The 17,002-nt window shown below is 41.1% G+C and overlaps 1 protein-coding gene and 1 long non-coding RNA gene across 8 annotated transcripts in view; one reads left to right on the forward strand and one right to left on the reverse strand.

Moving 5' to 3' along the window:
• Window positions 1-17,002, reverse strand: part of CNTNAP5 (contactin associated protein family member 5) — a 1,036,258-nt gene that overhangs the window by 450,860 nt on the left and 568,396 nt on the right. The gene's annotated exons all lie outside the window — the stretch shown is intronic.
• LOC138992062 (uncharacterized) overlaps window positions 2,449-17,002 on the forward strand; it is a 254,200-nt gene continuing 239,646 nt past the window's right edge. For 5 of the 7 annotated variants that reach the window (XR_011467872.1, XR_011467871.1, XR_011467869.1 and 2 more), the window contains exon 1: window positions 3,352-3,669. This is a non-coding gene — a long non-coding RNA (uncharacterized lncRNA). Of the gene's footprint in view, window positions 2,574-3,121; window positions 3,265-3,351; window positions 3,670-17,002 lie in introns of those variants that run through there. The other 2 variants (XR_011467874.1, XR_011467873.1) reach the window with 2 other exon arrangements.

Genomic DNA, 17,002 nt, shown 5'->3' on the forward strand with positions numbered 1-17,002 from the left:
GGTTTGAAAAAATGGGCAACACTTCTTCATATACTACAAGGCTATAGAAAACATTTATTGACTTATTGATATATAAATTCAGAGTCAAAAGATTTAAAAAAAATTCAAAATGTTCCCAGTGTTTTTTAATCTCTGAGTAGTGGAATTATAGGCAATTTTAGTTTTCTCACATTTTTCTAAACATGGCATATATATGTTTTAGTAAAATAAAACTGCTTTTAGAGGCAAAAGTAAATTAGGAAAGCTAGAGATTCCAATGATACACCAGGCAGAGGAGCCTCCTGTTGTTGAAAGGGACATAACCGACTAGTTTAATTCCAGTCTTTTTCCTTAACTAATTATGTGACACTGGCTGAGTCACCTACCTTTCCAAGCTCTGGTTTTATCTCCTGTAAATATAATTCTTACTCTATGTCATTGGTAAGGGATCCACTGAGATCAGGCAGGAAAGCTCCCAGGGTATGTAGCTTGTAGGCATAGTGGGTGTTTATTTATAGTATATTTCTCTCTTGTTCTTTTGCCCTGGATGCCTTTGGTTCACACTACACCACACTGCCAACGTCCTTTGTTGAGGAAAGTGCCTTGGGAATTAAGTCACGAGGGTTTCAACTATTTCCTACAAAATTGTTAGTGTTACTTGCTCGGTTGTGTCCAACTCTGTAAGCCCATAGGCTGTGGCCACCAGGCTCCTCTGTCCATGGAATTCTTCAGGCAAGAATACTGGAGTGGGTTGCCATTTCTGGAGGGGATCTTCCTGACCCAGGGATTGTACCCACATCTCCTGCATTGGCAGGCAGATTCTTTACCTTCTGATCCATCAGGGAAGCCCTCCTACAAAATGTTTATCATCTATTAAGGTTCAGTCTGTGCAAAGTGTTCACTGAAAGAAACATAGTCCTAATACCTAGTCCGGTCACAAAGATTTGTTTGTAACCAGAGCAGAGAGCCACCCATTTCTTCACTCAACAGACACGTGTTGTGCCCTGCTACGCGCCAAGTTACCTGCCTTTCCTTATTGACTCAGTTTTCCTCCCCTGAAAAATAGAGAGAATGAGTGTACTTCTAGGGTCTTGGGAGAATTATATCCATTAATATAGTAGGACCTGTAGGACAGCCCATGTCACAAAGTAGACAATAATGTTTGCTAAAACAAAAGAACAGAACAGCAACCATAAAACGCATGCCTCTCCCCTGCCCCTGTGTTTGGGAGAGTGGATAGTCACTTCATCTGGGATAATCCACAGTTAGATGGAAGAGACTTAGGCAAAGAGGTTTACAATACTGTCCTTGGAGAATTGCAGGCTAGTGGCTTAGAGAAGCAAACAGACAACAGCCCTGCTTGCAATTCTGGGTGAATCAGTAGTACAGGGATACAGAAGAAAGACCTAACTCAATATAAGGGTCTCAAAAATACTTCACAGAAAAAGTGGTGACAATTTTAGGAATTTGTGAAAACTGAGCAAGAGTTTCTCATTTCTCAAGAGTTCCAGGGACCAGAGCGCCTAAGGTCTGGAATGAAACGTAGTACAGGACAACAGGAAGCTATATGGAAAGAGGGTCTGGTCACCCAGGGGCCTCATGTACCAGGTTAAGGAAATGTTTCACCATTATCCTGGGACAAAGAATTCCGGAGGGCACTTTACCCAAGATTCTATCAGAATCTCTGGGCAAGGGACCTTGGGCATCTGCATTTTTTAAAAGTCCCTTGAATGATTCTAATATGCAGCCAGGAATGAAATCACTGATCTAGAATCTGGTGGCTCAGTGATAAAGAATCCATCTGCCAATGCCGGAGATGAGGGTTCAGTCCCTGAGCTGAGAATATTCCCCTGGAGAAGGAAATGGCAACCCACTCCAGTGTTCTTGCCTAGGAAATCCCACGGACAGAGAAGCCTAGCAGGCTACAGTCCATGGGGTTACAAAAGAGTCAGATACAACTTAGCGACTAAACAAGAACATCAGCATGGGGATGACCTGGCTGGAGGCACACATTCAAAGACTCTGGTGACCGAGGGCAGGAACAAGGAGCAGCAAGGACGGAAGCAGAACGGGGCGTGGGGTGGGGGGAGGCCTGACATGTGCACAGGCCCCAGGGGACAGAATGATGGGGGTCTCAGGCAAAGTAGCAGCTGTGAAGATGGAGAGGAAGGGACAGATAGGAGCTATTTCTGGAGCTCAGTCTTTAAAGTGCCTACTGGGACAGTCCCTGAGAAACCAGCTGGGGAGAAAGCACTGAAAATCAGACTAGAGGTCTGCAGGGCTTCTCAGAATGGCTACTAAAGAGCCCTTGCCTCTGAGCCATCCAATGGCCATAGAAGCTGCCCCCAGGAAAGCGCAGCACCAGGCTCGAAGCCCAGCTGTGATACACAGGGGCAGCTGTGCTCCATCTGTTCTGAATAACCCAGATGTAAGGGCCAGCTCCCTCCCAGCCAGTGTTCACTGCAGCCCTGAACATTTGCCTGGGGTGGAGAGGAGAACACAGAAGCTGCTCAGCCTGGAGGCCCTACTTCCCCCCAAAAGGCCAGTGGGGTCCAGCAACAGGGATTCTGCTAATGAGGCAGAGGGTCTGTAAGGTATTTCCTGGTGCTGAACATTTGACTTCTGTCAAGGGCATTGGGCAGCATAGCCAGGGGTGGGTCTTTACTCCTTTTACTGCTATTTGCATACCAATTTAAATACCTCTGCATAACAGATGAGATTTCATTTCAGGTAAACCATAGGCTAGGCTAAAAGGGAGTCAGTAACTAGCTCAACAGATAGGGTGAAAATAGCTCCTAAAGTGAAAAAAAAAGTTAGTCACTCTGTCATGTCTGACTCTTTGAGACCCACAGAGTGTAGCCCGCCAGGCTCCTCTGTCCATGAAATACTCCAGGCAAGAATACTGGTAGTGGCAGCCATTCCCTTCTCCAAGGGATCTTCTTCCCTACCCAGGGATCCAACCCAGGTCTCCCTCACTGCAGGCAGATTCTTTACCATCTGAGCCACCAAAAAATATCCTCTAAGTGCCCAGCTAAACATTAGGGACAAAGTAGGAAAGAAGATACAGACAGAGGTCAGGGGGAGTGTGCCGTCGAATTACAGACCCATCATCAGGGCGCTGTACAGAAGACACAGGGCTGAGGAAGCAATGTGCTCAGTGTGGAGGCAGGACTGGAGCTAGGGCTGGGGCTGTAGCTTGCATGTTCTGTTTTGGGGTCCCCACCCTTTCCCAGGTCACTATCTGTCTTTAAAAGCTTCAGGTTACAATAAGGGATCACTTGGTTGGTGAGTTGTTTTTTCTTTTCTTTCTTTTTTTCTTTCTGGTCTGCTTTTCCTTTTGATTTGATCTTTTCTGATCTTTTCCTACAAGGTCCCTAGTCCCTGCAGGGGGAGCCTGTGTGAAATCTTAGCTCTTAGAAGAAAATTATGTGAACAGTAGTTCTTGCTGCTGACCACACAAAGGGATCACCTGGGGAGCTTTTGAAAAGACAGGTCTCTGGGCCCCACACCAGGTTAATTAAGGCAGACTTATGGGGTGCCCACAGGCCTTGGAAGTTTCAAAGATCTCCAGAGATTCAATTGTGCAGCCTGGGTTGAGAAGTAATCCATGAGTGGTTTCAAAAGAAGAAAGAAAGAAGCTAAGAAAAACAAGACCAGCTCTGAAGAGCTGACCTGGGCACAGATTCCAAGGTGAGTAAAGTGACAGACCTCTCTCCAAATATCTGCTTTCCCTGGGCTCTCTGTCCCCATCCTTCTGTTCATGGATCCAAAATAACACCCCTGGAGCCTCTTCAGGTTTATTTTTTAAGAACAGTCTATTAAAGGCACAGGTTTAAGTGTTATTAATTATTCACAAATTAGGGAAAATCAATTCTATCAGGTTGCTTTCCTCCAAAAACCTCTCTGAGATAAACAGTTCTGAAAAAAATAGAAATTTTAAATGAAGGGGACAGGAAAGCATTACCCTTGAGGAAAGGAACCTCCTTGGGGAAATTTCTCTGGGCATAGAAGAAAAGGGTTTTTAGGGCCACTTTGGGGTGATTTAAAAGCTGAGACTTAAAAGGTGGGGCTTGGGTTCTGCAATGATTGTTGGATGATAACAAACATAAAACTTCTGAACTTTAAAGTGATATTAAATAATATTTGTCATCTCCCAGACTGGCAAAGAATAGAAAATTTTATATATATATAAAATTTATATATATATATATATATATATACACACACTATTTTAGTGAATATAGAGGAATCAGGCAATTTCAAAGGTTGATACATTCTTTCTAGAAGGCAGTATACCAACAAGTATCAAAAACCCTAAAAATATAATGCCTCATTTCCACGAATTTTATTTAGAAGAATCAATCCTAAAATAATAACAAAACTGCAATCAAGGTTTATGGTGAAAAGAGTTCATGACATCATTTATAATATCATTTATGATAGCAAAAATTCACAACTGCTAATATTTCCAATAGCAATAATTTAGGTGAATCAGATGTATTGTATTTGATAATACAGAATACAACCCTGAATGTTTGCTTTTCTATATGAATTTTAGTATAATGCATCTAATGCCATAAAATAAACTGTTATGTTACTACAGAGATTATATTAAATTTATAACTAAGGGAGAAATGGTATCTTTATAATGCTGTTATCCATTCAAGAATGGGATATATTTTTACATTTGTCCAAGTATTATTCAGTGCTTTTCATGAGTGTTTTAACATTTTTCTTGTATGGTTTTGCACATCTCTTGTCAAATTAAATCCAAAGTATTTCACCCAATGGCACCCCACTCCAGTACTGTTGCCTGGAAAATCCCATGGACGGAGGAGCCTGGTAGGCTGCAGTCCATGGGATCGCTAGGAGTCGGGCACGACTGAGCAACTTCACTTTCACTTTTCACTTTCATGCGTTGGAGAAGGAAATGGCAACCCACTCCAGTGTTCGTGCCTGGAGAATCCCAGGGACGGGGGAGCCTGGTGGGCTGCCGTCTCTGGGGTCGCACAGAGTCAGACACGACTGAAGCGACTTAGCAGCAGCAGCAGCAGTCACTATTGTAAATGAAAGTTTCACTACCATTAATAATAATTATATGAAATATAATGTAGTCATTAAAATCATAATTCCAAGAGTGGTAGTGATATCTTATTAAGTGAAATATAGTATATAGGATATTGTTCCCGTTTTGTTAAAAATGACAACAAAAAGCTTCTGCACATCAAAGGAAACTATTAGCAAGGTGAAAAGACAGCCTTCAGAATGGGAGAAAATAATAGCAAATGAAGCAATGGACAAGCAACTAATCTCAAAAATATACAGGCAACTCCTACAGCTCAACTCCAGAAAAATAAATGACCCAATCAAAAAATGGGCCAAAGAACTAAATAGACATTTCTCCAAAGAAAACATACAGATGGCTAACACACACGTGAAAAGATGCTCAACATCACTCATTATCAGAGAAATGCAAATCAAAACCACTATGAGGTACCATTTCACACCAGTCAGAATGGCTACGATCCAAAAGTCTACAAATAATAAATGCTGGAGAGGGTGTGGAGAAAAGAGAACCCTCTTACACTGTTGGTGGGAATGCAAACTAGTACAGCCACTATGGAGAACAGTGTGGAGATTCCTTAAAAAACTGGAAATAGAACTGCCTTATGATCCAGCAATCCCACTGCTGGGCATACACACTGAGGAAACCAGAAGGGAAAGAGACACGTGTACCCCAGTGTTCATCACAGCACTGTTTATAATAGCCAGGACATGGAAGCAACCTAGATGTCCATCGGCAGATGAATGGATAAGAAAGCAGTGGTACATATACACAATGGAGTATTACTCAGCCATTAAAAAGAATACATTTGAATCCATTCTAATGAGGTGGATGAAACTGGAGCCTATTATACAGAGTGAAGTAAGCCAGAAGGAAAAACACCAATACAGTATACTAACGCATATATATGGAATTTAGAAAGATGGTAACAATAACCCAGTGTACGAGACAGCAAAAGAGACACTGATGTATAGAACAGTCTTATGGACTCTGTGGGAGAGGGAGAGGGTGGGAAGATTTGGGAGAATGACATTTAAACATGTAAAATATCATGTAAGAAACGAGTCGCCAGTCCAGGTTCGATGCACGATACTGGATGCTTGGGGCTGGTGCACTGGGACGACCCAGAGGCGGGGTATGGGGAGGGAGGAGGGAGGAGGGTTCAGGATGGGGAATACATGTATACCTGTAGCGGATTCGTTTTGATATTTGGCAAAACTAATACAATTATGTAAAGTTTTAAAATAAAATAAAGTTTTAAAAAAAAATGACAACAAAGAGAAAACACTGGAACTAGCTTAAATGCGAGAATCACAGATTCTTTTCTCTTATGTAAAGTCCTAGAATTTGTGAAGTTTCTAAAAACCTTGTGCAACATTTGTAATTATTTTTTAATACTATCAAACTGTTCAGGCTGAGATAAAGGATAGGAAATGTTTTCATTCTTTTCCACTTCTCCCTCTACATCCCCCCCACCTCTCATTACTTAAAGTAACTGCTTCCTAGTTCCAGAATCCAGCCTAAGGCAATGGTATAAAAGGTCTTTCACAGAGAGCATTAAAGAGGTTTAGAAGGTTTTCTTCATAAAAAAATATAAAAATAGACACTTTCCATCCTTGCAACCAAACTTGCAGATGAAATGTGAGACACGGCCCAATTGTAAAAACAGCTAACAATACACACAGTACTGAATATGTACAATGAGCCAGGCACTTTGAATATGTAATTCCTAATTTGCACAATGTTCCCAGAGGCCAAGTTTTAGGGCCCTCATGTTACACAAGGTTAAACAAAATTGGAGAGGCTGTCCAGGCTCATATGGCTACTGTGGGGGTAGACCCAGAATTCAAACGCAGGGGTCGGGCACCCAGGCTGAGCTGTCAGGCACCCAGGTTGAGTGCTTTCTGCTCTCCACACTCCAAAGCAAACCCTGCTTTGCTCCAGGAATCATTCTGATGGCCAATTACCTCTACCTCTATTTTCTGCTGTGGAATTTAACTTTGCTTTTATTTAGTTATATTTTTGAAACAGCTTTATTGAGATAAAACTCACAGACTATACAATCTATCTGTGTAAAAAGTACAGTTCAGTGTTTTTAGTATAGTCACAGAGTTAGGCTGCCATTACAATTAATTTTAAAATGTTTGGAGCCCTCAAAGAAATGCTGTAACCTTAGCTATCAGTCTCCAATTGCTTGAATCCCCCACCTCCAGCTGTGCCAACCAATAATCTGCTTTCTGTCTCTACGGACTTGCCTGCGGAGATTTCCTATAAATGAAATAATATGTTATGTTCCCTTTTGTACTGGCTTCTTTTGCGTCACATAATGTTTTCAGGGTTCATTCTAGGTAGCAGCTTGTATCCGTCTATCTGTATCAGTCTATCTATCTACCTATATGGCTGAATGTTGTTGCATTGTGTGGACAGACCACATTTTGTTTATCCTTTTGCCAGGTGATGGACATTTGAGTCACTTGCACTTTGCTGATATTATGAATAATGCCGCTATGAACATTCCTGCACAGATTTCTCTGAGGACTTAAGTCTTTAATTCTCTTAGGTGTGCACCTAGGAGCGGGATTGCTGAGTCATATATGGTATCTCCATATGTAACCTTTTGAGGAACTGTTTCAATGTTTCCTAAGTAACTGCACCACTTCTGTTCTCACAAGGCAACCTTCCCTTTGACAAGACTGAGTTCACACTTTAGTTCTGTCCTTTCATGAAACTTCAAGTTTCTATTGAATTAAAGCACAACTCAACTTTCGTTTCTCAAAATGTCCACTTAGATCTGACCTTGGACCTTTTCTACTTTGATTTTATTTTTCTAGATAAATATCATTACCAAGCATTCTTGTGTGTTTTTTAATACCTTTTTATAATGAGACCTTCACAACAGTTTATAGTTCACACTTATTAAGACTGAGACTCAGGTGGCTAAGAAGTAGTGCAACAGCCTGAATCTTTTCGTTTAGCAGTAAGCTTTTGCCTTGGGAGGGAGTAGAATTTCTCAAATTTGGGACTGGATAATTATTTGTTGGGCGTGTGGTGTCCTGGACTATGCTTTTCTATAGGATGTTTAGCAGCATCCTGACTCCCGGGATGCCCCCATCCCCAGCACCAAAAACATCATCAGACATGGAGTTATATAAGCTGTTTGTATATTTTAGAAATTAACCCCTTCTCTGTCACAAATATTTTCTCCCATTCTGTAGGTTGTCTTTTCATTTTGTTTATGGTTTCCTCTGCTGTACAAAAGCTTTTAAGTTTAATTAGGTCCCATTTGCTTATTTTTGCATTCATTTTCATCACTCTAGGAGATGGATCCAAAAAACATTACTGCAATTTGTGTCAAAAAATGTTCTGCCTATGATTTCCTCTAGGAGATAAGGATTAACACATATACACTATGATATATAAAAAGAGAACCAACAAGCACCTGCTATATAGCAGACACAGGGAACTATATTCAATATCCTGCAATAACCTATAATGGAGAACAATCTGAAAAAGAATATATATATATGTGTGTGTGTGTATATGTATACTATATGTAACTTTGCTGTATACCTAAAATTAACACCACGTTGTAAATTACCTATACTGCAATTAAAAATGAATAAAGGGAAAAAAGAATAATACCACCAAACTCAGAGTTTTACAAAAATAAAATGATAAATGTATATGAATATTCTTGTGTGTTAGTAGCTCAGTTGTGTCTAACTCTTTTCAACCCCATAGACTATAGCCCACCTACAGGATCCTCTGTCCATGGAACTCTCCAGGCAAGAATATTGGAGTGGGTAGGTAGCCATTCCCCTCTCCAGGGGATCTTCCTGACCCAGGGATCGAACCCAGGTCTCCTGTATTGCAGGCAGATTCTTTACTGTCTGAGCCACCAGGGAATATACTTAGCACATTATTTGGCCATGCTGAAAGACTATAAATTAAGTTTGTGCTTTAAAAAACAAACAAAAACAAAAACAAAATCATCACCAGACACTGCCAGAAGTCCCCTGCCTGAAAATGTGGGAATGGGAGGTCAGGATGGATGGGACTGGAAAATTTCCCTTGGTTGAGAATCACTGGTTTCAAGGAATAACTTGAGGTTGCAGAGTCTCAGAAAGCAAGCACTTGATTTCTGTCTGTTTCATTCCCTTTTCTTCTCTCATTCTCAGTCCAGTTCCTAACAGGTCTTTGCATTTCAGCCTTCATCTGATTTCAGGGTCTCTCTTTACGGATTGAAGACAGAACCTTTGAAGTCAGGTGTCTGTCCCAGCATCTCTAACCATCAGCCATACAGCCACACTGGGATACACAGAGCTACAGTCCAGGCCAGAGCACAGTCCTGAAGACTCTATTTCCAATCCTGGAAATAACCTATTACAGATCTCCCCATTTCATTTATTCACCTGTGACCCTTGCTCAAGGCCCTGCCACTTATAATTTCTAACAATCTAGACAGATTTCTTAATCTCTCTCAACTCCTTCTTCATCTGTAAAACAAAGACACAACTGCCTGGCTTGACTTAGAAGTTTCTAGGCTTTATCTTCCCCAGAAAACTCAATTCAGCTGTTTTTCTATATCCTTTCATACCAACCTTTACTTAACAATTCAAAGGTAATTTCAGTGTTTGAGAGAACAAAGTGGGGAATATCTAAATAATTGAATAAGGCAGTCTTAAAATGTCAATCACATCATAAAAGAGCATATTCTAATTATTAGCACCATTATGCCACAATTTAGGTCCTCTGTCCTCTTTTTCTTGAATACCATTTATCCATCAATTATCAAATTCTATTAACCCTTTCCTTCATATGGTGAATTAAATTCACATATTTCTTCAAATTTCCTCTCCAACTTTGATTCCATCCCCTATCAGGGAGCTGGGAATCTTTCTGATGGGTTCCCTCTTTCTCCCAGCCCCTGATCTCTTTCTGGTACAAGACAACTTGCTAGATTGAACTATTGGAAGAGCAAGGTTATTATTAAAACTTACAGCAAAAATCCCTCCAGTGTGTCAATAGAGCCCAGTGAAGGAAAGTCAAATACTTGTCTTGATGCTTGATGCCTCTGTAATCTGGTCCCCATCGGTCTTTGCCATCTTATTTCTCAGTACGCCTACACAAATTTATTACTCTAACTGGGCTAGCGTACTCATTATGCTTCTAGTGAATGCACTAAACTAACGTACTTTTCCTCCACCCTCCACCTCACCCATATGCTATTCTCCCAGCTCTCTGACTATTCAAATTCACCTTACTATCCTCCAATGCCCAGTTTTTGTCCTAGTACTTCCTCTCCTTAACTCTAGGAGCAGGAAGCTTTTTTTTTTTTTTTTAACTCCCTATTGCAGTCACCTAGCACAGACTTGGACACAACTGAAGTGACTTAGCAGCAGCAGCAGTAGCAGCAGCAGAGTACAGGACGCCTAAAAAGAACTGAATGGTTGAAACAGTAAGTTAATACACCAGGAAATGAAAAAAGAAAGTTTTCCTAGGCAAGATCTGTACATAGAGATTTCTTCTTTTGGATTCTAAGAATATCCACTGTCTGATCTATTCATTTAGTTCATATTATTTACCGCCTTGTACTATTAATTAACAATCCATCTCTGTCAGTGTTATCTCCTTGATGGTGTTCAAAGTTCCTGAGGGTCAGAGTCTGCATGGTGATTTGGTATTCCCCTCGGTATCAACAGGTATCAACAGAGCAACATCCTGCCCTCTCCAAACGTTACTTGATTGATTGAGTGTCAGACTAGCTGAATCTCCACTGCCAAGTGTCAGCAGCTGGGCCCTCCTGGCACCTGGATGATAAATCATAGGTTAAACCTTTCCTAGTTGTGAAAGGCTGGCTCATGTGTTAAGATAACCTGGATCCTTAGAACCTTTGGTCAGCATCTGGAAGGAGAACAGCTGGGTTTGACATACACTGGAATCAGATAAAAACTGTGATATGTTCATAGTTGATGGTGAAGATACAGTGTCTCTAGAAGAGACTTGAATGCTTGGTTCCAAAGTCTACACAGTAAAAATGAAGGTCAGCTCCACAGCCAGATACAGCTCCTCCCTGTCAGGAGGAGGAGCTCCTCCCTGTCACCTTTAGGAGACAGCCAAACTTTGGATCCCTGACCAAAATTATGGTTCCTATTTTGCCTGTGCTTCTTTGTATCTGTGACTGAGCCACCTGTGGAGTCTTAGACATCCAGATCTCCTCCTATTTCTCTCCTCTTATTGGCACATCCTTCCCTTCCTTATTTGTTTAATGAAATTCTATTCATTCTTCAAAATCGAGCTATGTTTTCCTTGCCTCTAGGAAGCCTTCACTTTCTCAGCCTTCCTGGTCCCTCTTCTCTTATTCTCCTACTGTGTTCTAAGCATCTGTCCAATTGCATAATCAGTGCTCTATACTGTCCCTTTCAACAGCACCTATGAGCTTTTGGAAGCCAATCCCTCCATCCTCTGGAGAAGGAAATGGCAACCCACTCCAGTACTCTTGCCTGGAAAATCCCATGGACAGAGGAGCCTGGTAGGATGCAATCTATGAGGTCGCGAAGAGTCAGACATGACTGAGTGACTTCACTCTCACTTTTCACTTTCATGCATTGGAGAAGGAAATGGCAACCCACTCCAGTATTCTTGCCTGGAGAATCCCAGGGACTGGGGAGCCTGGTGGGCTGTCGTCTATGGGGTTGCACAGAGTCAGACACGACTGGAGTGACTTAGCAGCAGCAGCAGCCCTCCATCCTCAGAATTGAGTACAGTACCAGCAGAGCACAGATGCTACAAAAGCTTCCTGAATTAAACTGTGTAATAGGGAAGAACAAATCTGACTCCATACTAGATCTGCTTCTTTTACTTTAACCATTGAATTCTATTGCTTTTATTTTGAGTTAAGAATATTGCCTATAGCCTGAAATATACAGGATGGTCCAGTCTCAAGGTTTTGACCTTTAAGGCATGATACCTTTCCATTCACAGAGATAAAAAGTTGTAGCACAGAGAATAACAACTGTGCTGGTGGAGGTTTGCAGGAACATCATGACCTGGCCTATGTGGCTAGCTGTAAAAGCAATGGATTCCGACACTAAGAAGTTTGTAACAACCAACCATGCCCCTCCTTCACTTGGCCTTAAAACAATGGTTTGCTGAAACCTTTCCAGGAGTTTGAAGTTTTGTGGGACACGAGCCACCTGTTCTCCTTGTTTGGGCCTACAGTAAAACTTTCTCTGCTCCAAACTCCAACATTCTGGTATTGTTTGGCCTCATTGTGCATCAGACACAGGAACATGCATTCAGTAACAGGTAGAGGCAAAGTGAATTATATGAGAGAATTATTAAAGTATAAAACATGAAAGACTAAAGAAAATGACAACAGTTTTGACTATGAGATATTTCCCTATTAGACAAATCTAGTTCCCTGTTTCCCGTTGGAGCAAGCTGAAGAAGAATGTAGAGTAAGCTAAGAAATAAAATATTTCTGCCATTATTACTGAGACTTTAAAAAGCTATGGAGGCCCACCAGATCACTCCTTTAGTAAATATTCCCAACCTCTGCTTGATATCTTGAGGCTAAGGCAATGGCATGTCTCATTTCACATAAAGTGGAATGCCTCATCATATGCTTGTTTTCTGAAACTTGAACTATGGGCTCCGTCAGACAGCTTGTTGAGACAGCCATGGCCCTGTGGCTATCTACTAATATTTGTTTGTCCTTACCAATGGGATTTTCTCAACATTATCTTAGCTAAAACACAGGCATTAATGACAGCTTAATTGAAGCAGAGGATGAGGTTCACAAAGTCATCATGTTTACTTGATGTACAGATGGTGGTGATATAAACATATTCTATGAAAAAGGACAATATTGGGGAATGCTCTGCAAACTCCAGGGCTGCAGATTACAACCATCTGGTCATAAGCATCAATAGGGTGAGCACTTTCAACCTTCATGACACAGCTCTCCCTGCCATCTCCCACCTCTGGGAGCCCCACTGGCCTCTATCTAATTAGTATCTCCCCTGAGTACAGCTCATTCCTGGGCTTGACACATGGTGCCTCATAGAACTGTTGCAGCATGGATGTTGGTTAAAAACCATTGTGAACTCTTTTTCCAATGTTAAAATGAGATCCTTCAGAAATGTTTTGGAGGTCATTTCTAGTAGTTCATTTATTCAGATGCTTGCTTATACATAAGACAAATAGTTATGGAAGACCTATTATAAACAAGGTGTTAGACTAGGCCTTGGGCAAATAGTGGTGAGCAAGGCAGGCAGTGATGTTGTTCCCATGAATCCTTACATTCCATGGTGACAAGAACATTGAGAAACCAATTGTAGAGATATATGATTAATACAGGGTTCCCAGGTGGCTCAGTGGTAAAGAATCCTCCTGCCAGTGCAAGAGACACAGGGGATGCAGGTTTGATCACTGAGTGAGGAAGATCCTTTGGAGTAGGAAATGGCAACCCACTCCAGTGTTCTTTCCTAAAGAATTCTATAGACAGAGGCACCTGGCGGGCTACAGTCCATAGGGTTGCAAAGAGTTGGATACAACTGCACACACGCATGCCTGTACACATGATTAATATATTTTTCATAAATTATCTTATTGAAGTATAGTTTATTTAAAATATTGTGGTAGTTTCTGCTATACAGCAAAGTGATTCAGTTATACACCTATACACATTCTTTTCATATTCTTTTTCCATTATGGTTTATCACAGGATACTGAATAGAGAATACTATCCTACATAGTAAGACACTGTTGTTGATCCATTCTACATACAGGTAAGTCCCATACGTATGAATGAGTTCTGTTCTGAGAGCACATTCATAAGTCCAATTTGTTTATAAGTCAAAGTAACCATAGGTACCCACATAACACATTTGGCTATATAGTACTGCACCGTAATAGGTTTATAATACTTTAAAATACAAATAGCATATAAAACAAACAGAAAAATAAAGAAATTAATTTTAATCTTACAGTACAGTACCTTGAAAAGTACAGTAATACAGTATGATAATTGGCATACTGTTCTCATCTTTGAAAGTTGACAATTTGAAGGTTCACATTGAGAATTTACTGTACAATAGTTTGCATCTGCTAATCCCAAATTCCCAATCCATCCCTCCCCCACCCCTCATCCCTCTTAGCAATAACAATCTGGTCTCTATGTCTGATAATACACCTTCTATTGGGCTGAATTGTGCACCCCCCCAAATCCATATGTTGAAGTCTTAGCCCTCTCCCCATACCTGAGAATGTGTCTGTATTTAGAGATAAGATTCTGAAAGAAGTAATAAAGGTAAAATAAAGTCTTATGAGTAGGCCCATAGCCAATATGACTTGTGCCCTCACAAGAGAAAGGCATTAGGACACAGATGGGCACAGAGAGAGAAGATTATGTGAGGACACAGGGAGAAAGCAGCCTCTGCAAACCAAGAAGAAACCAGCCCTGACCACGCCTTAAACTTCTAGCCTCAACAACTGGAAGAAAGGAAATTTCTGATAGGTCTCCTACAGAGTGAGTCTGACTTTGTGATTCTACGGACTGGGGCCCATCGGGCTTCTCTATCCATGGGATTTTCCTGGCAAGAATACTGGAGTGTGTTACCATTTCCTCCTTCAGGGGATCTCCCAACCTGGGGCTCAAACCGGCATCTCCTGCATCTCCTGCCTTGTAGGCAGATTGTTTACTACTGAGCAACTGAGGAAGCCGATAGGTCTTCTAATCCATGGTATTTTGTTATGACAATCCTAGCAAACTAATACATATTTAGGCCAAAGCTACAAAAGAAAATAACCAGAAGACTAGATAATGGGGCAGTTGGTTGGCTTTAGGAAGGTTTATTTTAAAAATATCAATTGATATAAATTTTAAAAGAATAAGTGAAATGATGTGGACCACAGCTGTAGGAGGATTTATTTAAATAAAGGCAATGTTAAATAATCATCCAATAATATCCATGATGGTTGTGGATCAAAGGCTATGCCATTAAAATTTCATCCCATGTTCAGCTATAGAAAGAACAAGTCAGCCCCAACATTCTTCTAAATATAGAAAATTAATGACTGATTAGAATGAATTGTTTCATAATTAGTAATTCTGGAATGCCTGGTGTCTACTGGAAAATGTAAGGTGGTTGAGGATGCTGAACACTATTACTTGTATGTAAGGATTCAGTGGAATGACCTGAAATTGTCTCTCCAGCAAGCCATCTGCCTCCACTGAAAGCATTTTTGTAGCATCTGTTTGATTTCCGGATCTTTGCTCATCATGTGTTTTTTGGCCTAGGGATTCTATCCTGTTCCCCGTGATTGGTTTTCTCCTTCTGTCTTTCCTGCTTATAATCGTTTTGCAGGTCCCTACTGCCAGGTTAGATCTGTCTGAAAATTCCCTCTCCCATCTTCTGGGTTCTGTTCAATTGTGCGGAGACTCATTTCTTACTACTGAAAATTCCACCCTGGGTTTGATGCCTCTAGTACATCAGAGCAGTAGACTGTGTGGCTATGTGCTCTGGATAGAATATTCTCTAATGAAAAGCCATTAGACAGTCTCTCTGCCATTTGGCCTTACTGGGGTGTGTTCTATTTTCTGCAGTGAAGCAAACATAAAAATTTTCATCTGTGATAAAGTCTGAGGTGAGGTGAGGTGAAGTTGTTCAGTTGTGTCCAACTCTTTGTGACCCCGTGGACTGTAACCTGCCAGGCTCCTCCGTCCCTGGGATTCTCCAGGCAAGAATACTGGAGTGGGTTGCCATTTCCTTCTCCAGGGGATCTTCCCAACCCAAGGATCGAACCCAGGTCTCCCGCATCAGAGGCAGATGCTTTAACCTCTGAGTCAAGTCTATCTCACATTCAAAGACCCTTATTATGACTGTCTTGTTTTCTCTTCACAATCAGTAGGTCTGGTACATACAACTCTTTCTCTACTAACATTCTTTGAAAGTCCTACATATCCTGATAACTTTGACACATATAGAGTATCCTAGTGTGAATTAAAGATGGTTAATAAGACAAAACAAAACACAACTTCTCAGATTTAGATCCTTGGCACCTAATTCTATATGGATCACAAAGAAAAACATGCAGGACTTTTCTTGGATATTCAAGCATTTCATTCACAAAAATCACTGTATGAAAGAAGCCCAGTTTACCATTCTTCCTCCCCAAAATGCACCACAAAATGAGGAGTTGAGAAAAGTGATCTTTGGCAGGGAGATTGGCCCTGCTGAATACATGTAATTAAGGGCACTTATTCCATTGTCAAAAGAAGACTCTGGAGTTGATGATTTCCTTGAAGACATTGTTGACCTCCTGTTTTACTTTAGGAACTCATGAAAGTTTAGAAGGAACTTAATTCTAGACCAGTTCTCTCTTTCAGCTACAAAGTACAGTGTAGTCTAACAGAATAAAACTCAGATTCTGCATCTATGCAGAACACAGTGAGGTTGTTGTCCTGGATGCTAAGGCCTGAGTTCAAGGACTTTGCCCAGACTAGCTTTTTGGTGGGAAATTGATGTTTTGAGGGGTGGTGGCTCAGAGGATAAAGCGTCTGCCTGCAATGCAGGAGACCTGGGTTCGATCCCTGGGTTGGGAAGATCCCCTGGAGAAGGAAATGGCAACCCACTCCAGTATTCTTATCTGGAGAATCCCATGGACAGAGGAGCCTGGCGGGCTACGGTCCACGGGGTCGCAAAGAATCAGACATGACTGAGCGACTTCACTTTAGAGCAGAAAAAAAACATACTTCCAATTTTCAGGACTGAAGCCCCCAGATCTCTTTCTTCCTATTCTTATTCCCCATTCTTCTCCCATCAGCACAAGAAAAATAACATTGAAATGGCAGGCCACTTGCAGAATAATTATAATGGTGCCAGCTTTTCTTCAGAAGACTTAATGTTTCACTTGCAATTCAAAACACTCTGCTTGACCAAGCCAAGTGCTCTC

The sequence above is a fragment of the Bos mutus genome, chromosome 2 (genome assembly GCF_027580195.1).
Source record: "Bos mutus isolate GX-2022 chromosome 2, NWIPB_WYAK_1.1, whole genome shotgun sequence".
Lineage (NCBI taxonomy): Eukaryota > Metazoa > Chordata > Mammalia > Artiodactyla > Bovidae > Bos > Bos mutus.